The following is a 9,476-nucleotide window of genomic DNA, read 5'->3' as shown; positions in this document are numbered from 1 at the left end:
CCAGTTTACGAGTTAGAAACATAAGACAAGGTTCATCCTAGGAAACATCCGCCGACAACGCGAGCAGACGGCACGACTATTACAGTCTACAAAGAAGAAGAGCAAGCGCACGGGAGGATATGTTGTCGGACCGGTGCTCACCCTAGCACGGGCGAACCGACAACCACTGCAACCGAAGAAATAGCACCACCGTCACAAACGCCACCAGCACCACATCATGGCAGTCGGCGGTGCCAGTCCGGCAACACATCGTGGCCATGGCGGCGTTATCATGGTCGGTAGCGTCCGCAATTCACATCTCGTTCTATATTGTGCTCTTTTGTGGCGAGGGGTTCCCTCGTTGCTATGTCATGTGGTAGTGCAACACCCGCTTGTTCTTTGGCTCTCTACTGACTCATTACGGCAACCGTCGACGTCATCACGCTCAGCGAACACAATAGATGTACGTTTAACAAGTCTTCACAACGGTAAAATCCTATCAGGTAGTGCATGTAGCTCACGTTATTGCTCTTCACATGCTTGGAGAAGATATACTAGCTTAGTTTGTTAGAAGTTAGAATAATGTGAATATCATCTATGCATACATGTATTTAAGTTTGTTTGGAGATGCCCGCGGCCGTCCAAAAATCTATAATACAGCGAAGTCCGACAAGAAATCACTCAACTATTGCTAGCTTGGTGGTAACCTTTTTCTTAAGCGTGCTCTAGGTAGTGAGTTCGAATCTCAGCTGGCGCACGTAAAATCGTTGCAATTTTTTCTATGTTCTGACAGGTGGGGGCCGCATGTAAAAAAGAAACAAGGTTACATTTTGCGAGAGAAAAATATGAAGGGTGCCTTTTTGCAAAAATCACAATGCCACATGTCCGCTCTTGATTGGTCAGAAACAAGGTTACATTTTGCGAGAGAAAAATATGAAGGGTGCCTTTTTGCAAAAATCACAAAGCCACATGTCCGCTCTTGATTGGTCATGGACCTATTTGCTCGCTCGACATGTTTTTTATATGTTCTGACAGGTGGGGGCCGCATGTAAAAAAGAAACAAGGTTACATTTTGCGAGAGAAAAATATGAAGGGTGCCTTTTTGCAAAAATCACAATGCCACATGTCCGCTCTTGATTGGTCAGAAACAAGGTTACATTTTGCGAGAGAAAAATATGAAGGGTGCCTTTTTGCAAAAATCACAAAGCCACATGTCCGCTCTTGATTGGTCATGGACCTATTTGCTCGCTCGACGCAAGTTGTGGTACTCTAGATGCTCGTTTTGCAAGTTGTGGTACTAAACTGCACATCCAGTACAAGTTGTGGTACCAAAAATGTATATAGCTCCTCAAAGTATATCTACATTTTAATTTCACCGAGTGTTAGCAAAGTTCACGAGGAGAGCTTGGGATGATGAATATAACCACGCAGCCGCCCCTCCACCCAGCCGCCGCCTCCCTCCGCACCTAGCCGCCGCCTCTCTCCCCACCCAACCCCTCCCTGCAGCGCCGCCCCTCCACCCTCCACCACCGCCCCTTCCTCCCCTTCTCCTCCCTCCCCACCCAATCTTCGCCACGGGTGGTCTCGCGCGAGGCGGCTCCGGGCGACGACCCAAACCCTAGAAAAGGCAGCTGACATTCCTCTTCCCGGTCGCTGCCGCCGTCGGGGTCGGCAGTGGCGGCCGCGCCCGGCTGCCAAAGGCAGGGGCGGTGGTGGCGCGCCCATGGACTCCCCTTCGCGCGGAGGCGGGGTCTTTCAGGGGCGGCGACGATGGACGACGAGTTTGGTGGTGGTGGCCTTCGGCTACATCACCTGGATCATGGCGGGGGACGCGGTGGTGTGGTGGAACTTGGCGGGGCGGAAGGGCGGCGGTGGCAAGGTACATGGTCGCAAGGCGGCGACAATGAGGCTCGACCAGGCTATCCTGGCGGGTAGCAGTCGGTCGTCTCCGCGTCGTGGGCGTGCGTAGCCGCTATCCCGACGGCTGCCGGCCTCCACCGGCCGAGTTGGAGGAGGAAGATGGATAGTGGTTCCCAGTCATGGCGGCGGTGTGGGGGCCGTCCGTTCCGGCTTTCATGGTGGTGGTCCTAGGGTTCTTCTTTCGCAAAGATGAAGAAATTCCGGATGTCGATCTTTCTTCATCTAGCCGGAGTGATGAGTTCCGGAAGGCTCCGATAGCGAATGGAACAGTGCATCTTTTTCCTGGAGTTTATAGGTTCGAGTGGTATTCGGCCGCGCGCACCCATGCTTTTATTCCGACCGTTTGGTGTCGGAGGGAGCGGCGTGAAGCTCTACTCTGAGTTGACATCAAGTGACTTTTGGTCCATGGTGAAGTCAGAAGCAGATAATATCATGAAGGCGGGATTGGGGGATTAGCTAAAGAAGGCCCAAGCCTTCGCGATGTTGAGGAACTTGGTTGGTGTTCCGAGATTCGCAGCAGTGGTATGAAAGTGGGGGTGGCAGTACAGGTGAATTTCAGAGTCCTAACTTTCAGGTGAAAACGCAATGTCTGGCCTTAACTGGTTGTGCCGCAATGACCTTGTTGGAGGCATTGTTTTAAGAGTGAGGATTATCTTCAGTGTGAAAACCTAAGATCTTTGATCGGGCGACGACGGCGCTGGTGCATTGTTCTCATATTGGAGGCGTCGCTTTTGGAGAGACTGTATTTTAGGTGTTGTCTTGATGGTGAATGTATTGTTGTTGCTAGACATGGGATACTATGGCGAGAATTTTATTTCTTAGTTTTCTTTTCTTTTTTTTGGCTGTGTGCATCCAAACTGCCATTAGGGTGTTGCGTTGTTGCAGAGTCTAGATGTAATTGGTATCTTTTGATATTAATATATTTTCTTTATCGAAAAATTTGCAAATAAAACAAAAAAATCCTTACGCTACGATATGCCGATATGCCGAGAGGCAGAGTCATCTGGCACATTTATGCGGCTAGGGAAGTATTCATACATAATCCAAGTGCGAAATTAGAACTGTTGGAAATTTATTGAATTGCTTGATTAAAGTTTAAGTAATTCAATTCGAACAGAAACAAAGAAATGACAAATCCGGCCCTGGATGGTAGTTGAAAAAATACGGGAAGTATTGGGCGAGGATCAAGGCCTAGTTCGATGAGCGCAAGCTCATCAACAACGACTACAAGAAAGTGACAATGAAGAGGAGCCAAAAGGCAATGTCGACGCGATGGGCCATCATCCAGGCGTCGGTGAACTCCTTTCATGGATACCATCACGACTTAGTGACCAGAGCCGAGAGCGGCGCCGACCTCTCCCAAATGGTACGACTCTTTCTTCCATAATCTGTAGCGCCTACATTGTGTTCGATGAAATGATTCCGCTTCCTTTGCCTAGTTTGATAGGGCCATGGAGGTTTACGCGAGGAACTCGGATGGGCATAAGTCGTTCGCGCTGATGCATTGCTATACCAAGCTCAAAGGAAACGAGAAATGGCGGTTGACGCGCCTGTCGCTCTCCAAGGGGAAGGACGCCATTGATCTGGACGCGCCACTGGCAACGTCGGCAGGGCGTCCTACTGGCAACAAGGCTGCCAAGGCCGCCTTGGCCGACGCCGCGTCGTGTGAGAAGACGCAGGCGTCGATCACGAAATGCCTCGCGGACGTCTCCTCGACCTTTCTCTCCCGCAACAAAAAGACCGACAAAGGTGGGCGGAGCTGCTCAAGAGGCAAGAGGAGAAGTTGGAGCTCAAGAAACGCAGGGACGACATGTCCCTGCTGAGAGCGTCGACAGAGGGAATGTCTCCCCGGACGTGGGCGGCGCACAACTTCTTCAAAGGCCAGATCCTCGACGACATTGAAGCCAAAATGGCGGCGGCCGACGCTGCGGCCGACGCGGCAGCCCAGGAAGCGGCAGCGGCAAGAACCGGCCGAGCAAGAGCCGGCTGACGCGTCTTCGACTGCTACACCATCGTCGGCCTATGCGACGGCGGCGGAGCAGACGGAGCATGCACAACACCAGGCAGATCGCGACGAGGTCATCGTGATCGACAGGTCTGCGTCGACTCAGGATACGTCGCCGTCGACCAGTCCCTTCTTCTAATTTAGCATGCACTATGGTCTGTAATATGATCGCGCGCCTAGTACTTTGATCGCCGCTACTCTGATCACGACGATTCGGCGGGAACTATCTCTTTTGAATGCAATAATTTGAATTTCTGATTGGGGGCGGCGTTTGGGGGACGCGGCTGGGGAGCGACGTCCCCCAAAGGCGGCACGAACAAAACACGTCCCCCAAACGCTCAATCCGGCGCGTTTTGGGGGACGCTTCGGGGACGCGGCTGGAGATGCTCTTAATTGTAAACCAACGGCCATGTAGGATGTTGCGCACTTGCGCCTAGCTACAAGGCAGGCAGAGATTATCAAATTTGCAGGGAACGATCGAGACGCGTACGTTTGCTAGACGGACCGGCAACTTCCAACGGCGCCATCCGCAGGCAATGAAGGGGGAAGCCATTAATCACGTCTTGGATTGATTGGCTCCGTGCAGGGGAGGCAGCTCGGAGTGATCGCACACAGGAGTCATGTGATCATCAACGAGCGCCATCATCGACATTGCCCGTGCATATTACAAGCACCTCTTGCTGCTACCATGTGCAGGCGGTGCCAACCACCGGCCGGCTTAATTCCACAGCCGTTGCTTTCAAAATTCATTGTATCACCGAGGTTATCTGCAGGCTGTTGCCCTATAATCTCAGCTTCTGTGGTATATGGGAGTGAAGTGGTAGCAGTAGAGGAGTACTTCGGTCCACAGTCGTCTCGTCTTTGATGGTCAGACGCACCTTTCAGCATAGGAACAACCTAGATCCATAGTAATCAATGCGTACATTCCACGTTGTATACTTTTGAATTAAACACATGCTCATTAAGATATTTTTATGAATTTAGGATCCTATGCTCGTAATTGTTTATTTCATAGTAAAAACTGGTAATACAATTTTTTCTCTACATACCACTTTTTTTCGATAAAGGAAATATATTAATATCGAAGGATACCATTTACACCCAGCCTCTGCAACAACGCAATGCCCTAAAACATTACGGATGCACACTGTTAAAAAAAAGAGAAAACTAAGAAATAAAAGTCCCACTACAACATCACATCCCTAGCAACACTAATACAACCACCACCAAGACAACACATGAAAATCAGACTCTTCAAAAGCGACGCCTCCAAAAAGGGAACAGTGTGTGAATGTTCACACAATGGGTTAACGATGGTTGGCCTCCCATCGATCTGCGTGTTAATATATAGGGACAAGGCCCGAGAGATTACATCGAGAGGTTGTTACAACGAGAGAGGAGAAAATGAAGGAGCCATCGTGATCCTCATCTGGGTCCGATGGTTTACAACGTGAAGCCCAAGTTGTATAGGAAACAAACTCCTAACAACTCTATCTCTAACTCAAACTATCTAAACCGTGTACACAAGATATGTGCACATGTCATGTTGTTTAACACCCCTCCTCAATCACAGCCTTCTTGAGGTTGAGATTGTTCTTGAATTCTTCAAACTCTCGAGCTGGTAATGCCTTTGTGAAGCCATCCGCCACCTGGTCTTTAGAGGAAATAAATCTGATCTCTAATTGCTTATTTGCTACTCTTTCTCTTACAAAATGGAAATCTATTTCTATGTGCTTTGTTCTGGCATGAAAAATAGGATTAGCTGAAAGATATGTTGCTCCCATATTGTCACACCACAAGCAAGAAATTTGTTTCCTCTTGATGCCAAGTTCTCCTAAAAGAGACTCCATCCAAATAACTTCAGCTGTAGCATTAGCTAGAGATTTATATTCAGCCTCTGTGCTTGACCTGGACACTGTTGCTTGTTTCCTAGCACTCCAAGAAATTAAATTGGGCCCAAAGAATACTGCAAAACCCCCTGTGGATTTTCTGTCATCTACACAACCTGCCCAATCAGTGAGAAGGCACTTATAAGAGTAGAGGGTGATCTCCGGAAGGTTAATCCAGTACTTGTTGTACCACTAACATACCTCAAAATTCTTTTCACAGTTGTCCAGTGTACAGTAGTAGGGGCATGAAGGAACTGGCATACCTTATTAACAGAAAAAAGCAATATCTGGCCGTGTAAGAGTCAGGTACTGTAATGCTCCAACAATACTTCTGTACCTTGTACTATCTTCAGGTCCTAGAAGTTCTTCTCTTGTGACTGAGAGTTTTTCTGAAGCTGACAATGGTGTGGGAAATGTTTTACACTTTTTTCATCCCAACTCTGTCAAGCAAGTCTGAAGCATACTTCTCTTGAGTTAGAACAATACCATGATTAGACTGTTTAACTTCAATGCCCAAGAAGTAATGCAAGTCACCAAGATCTTTTAATGCAAAAGATGAATTAAGATCATGAAGGAGTGCTGTAATTGCTTTGTTGGAGGAGCTAGTGACAAATATCATCAACATACACTAGCACATAAATGATGATACCTGACTTGTTATATATGAATAGTGATGTGTCTGCCTTGAATGCCAGAACCTCTCCCAACCCTAACCGCCGCCGCCGCCGGTAGCACCGCCGGGGCAAAGACCCACGGGGCGTGGCGGCGGCGGGGGCCCCTCCTCGTCGATGCGTGGTGGACGGCGGCCGGATCTCCCCTCCTTGACACATGGCGGACCGATAGCAACCAACATAATTCGGTACAAAACAACAATAGGAAACACAACACAACTTACTCGCCAAGACATTAATGATTACATGTCAAAAATCAACATTAAGGGCAAACGATTTCCCCTAAGCTGATCCAAGACCTTGGACACAACCATGCACATCATCTTAATTGCTATTACCTCTTCTCGGGCTTACTGGCTTGCTTGCATCAGGCTCTCTACGTACTCCTGGTCGGTCAACCCTCTTGTTTTATTGAGGGATTCCTTCCATATCACTATTAACGAACAAGAAAGCTCCCGCAAGTGCGATGGATCATCCATACCAGGAAGTGCACCTCGGGGATGTATAGACCCTAGGAGCTTGTTGCCGATGTCCAAGCCCTCTATGCAACGGGGCAACAATGACGTCTGTCGCAGTAGCAATTTTGTTGATACAACTATCGTGAAACTCCAGGTATTTGATCCACTTTGGTACAATGCGACCATGACAAGAAAAAGGTAAATTTAATGAGATTAATAACCAGAAAGTGTCAGAGATCAAAAACCAGAAAGTTTGTGATATTAAAAACCCACAAATGTGACTCGTGTAGAGAAGCAAAAAATGAACAACGTACAATATCGCCGCCGCGCTAGCCTTTAGGAATCTGCATCTTGGTGTCACCGCCACCCGTGGAAGATTCGTCGTTTGAGAGAGGTTGGGAGAGAACTCATCGGTGAGTACAAATGTTTCCGTATTGGTGTACCACGTATAAATAATCAAGGTGCCAACAACTCGGCCTTGATGGGGGACACTAGTCAGCAGGACATGCTTGATCAATCTCAACATGGGAGCCATTGTAAACATATGTGGAATCCACATTGCCATGATTAATGACTTTGTTCACCTAGAGAGGCATAGAAAAGTGATGCCGTTACTTTCCACCAACAATGATGCATTCTACCGCTGATATGGAATTTATCACGACGCATACCTATGCGCATGCTTTGCTAGGTAGCACAAAAGGTCGATCTGTCGTGGAAAAATTTCAAGGAACTTGTGTCGTCCTAGTTATATGCCCTACATTCTTATAATGTTTTCTGCCTAGCTGTAAAGTTTATGTTAAATTTTTATAAGTATCTGAAGCAGTTGAAAATAGATATTGAGTAGAAGGAGTCACCCAAAATGATTTCTAACATAATGGTATGTCCTCGATGAAAGACTTGCCTCTTTTTCGAGGGTATATGCATGGTTGTCTGACTAGGCCTAACTAAATAGTAGATCGTAATGATGATGAAAATGAAGATGTCACATTCATACAATGAGAGCTTTTCCTCTTCCCATAGCTTTGACCTTATGTCTCCTCCCCATCATCCTCATCTCTTCTATTATTCAGTCTCATGTTGATCCTATATATTTATTTCTCTCACTACCCTTTCATACATGCCATACTAACCATTATCACCCTCTTCGGTATTTATTTAGTTCGATTTCTCTTCATATGTAATTGATGAGGGCCGTGGAGTTATGTTGGTTGCTGACTTTATTCATTTCCTTTTGGGTTCATAGTGTGTGCATGTTCTCAACTTATTGTCCTTGAACATATTATAATCAGTTTGTTATGTGAGGCATTTTTTAGTATTTTTACACAGCTCGATTCATCAATGTGGAGAATGTCGAAAGGAATAACAATAACTGATCTTTTTGTGATTGAGTGATTTTGTGGTAATTTTTCACGACTTGGTCTGAGTGATTATTGCTTATTTATATTGAATTTTCTTACTTTTTAAAAAAACTTTATTTGTCAACATATTATCCTAAATAAACAATAAATTTTCGATTCAACTACATAGCGATCCTAGTAACTTTTCAGGTGAAACATTATATATTTGGTATCTAGCATCTACAACTGCTAATACTGTTGTGCCAAGTCAAACCAGTTTACACCCACGGTCATATTTGTTTTTCAATGAATTTTCCGAGACATTTCCTCTTAAGAACATATTTCGTTTAGTTGAATCTATTTAAAGATTAAGAAATAAAGAATTGAATATCTAGCTAGAACTAAGTTTTCTTCCCAAGTATCATGCTTAAAAGGTTACCAATTAATTTTAGATATATTGTATTAACATGTGTGTAACGATTTAGAAATAAAGAACTACCCCCTCCGTTCCACGAGGTTGTCTAAGATATCTCAAAATTTGGATGTCTCAAATTTTGTATCCAGACACATATAACTTTTTTAACAAGTATCATACAACCTTCGTGAAACAGAGGAAGTACAATATGTAGCTAGAACAATTGAGACGCGTACGTGTACACGTACTAGACGGAACGGCAATTTCCAACGGTGCCTTCCGCACGTAATGAATGGAAAAGCCATCACTGCGTCTCCGATTGATTGGCTCCGTGCAGGGGATGCAGCTCTGAGTGTGATCACACACAGGAGTCAGCGAGCGCCTATCATCGTCGCTGCTCGTAGTCATAGGTACTCCGTACATATTACAGGCACATCTAGCTACCGTTAAAAAAAAAAGGCACCTCTAGCTGCTACCATGTGGCAGGCGGGTACGGTACTGCCAAGTGCCAACCACCGACCGGCTTAATTTCCACAGCCGTTTAATGGTTCAAAAAAAATTCGAATCCTTAAAAATTTAAGGGTTTAAGGGTTCTAGTCTTTGCCCCTACTTTTTACCCCTCAAAAGTGATAAAAATGCCAATTCTCAACCCTTAAAATACTTTAAAGATTTAAGGATTTAAAGATACTACTAGTTACTAGTGATGCTCGTACATGCAGGTTGCTGGTGATCTCCCTGTGATATGCCAGTGGAGTGGTAGCAGTAGCGGAGTAGTTTGTGTTAGTGATGAAGTACATAC

This window comes from Lolium rigidum, chromosome 7, assembly GCF_022539505.1.
Source record: "Lolium rigidum isolate FL_2022 chromosome 7, APGP_CSIRO_Lrig_0.1, whole genome shotgun sequence".
Taxonomy (NCBI): domain Eukaryota; kingdom Viridiplantae; phylum Streptophyta; class Magnoliopsida; order Poales; family Poaceae; genus Lolium; species Lolium rigidum.
This window is presented reverse-complemented; position numbering follows the sequence as displayed.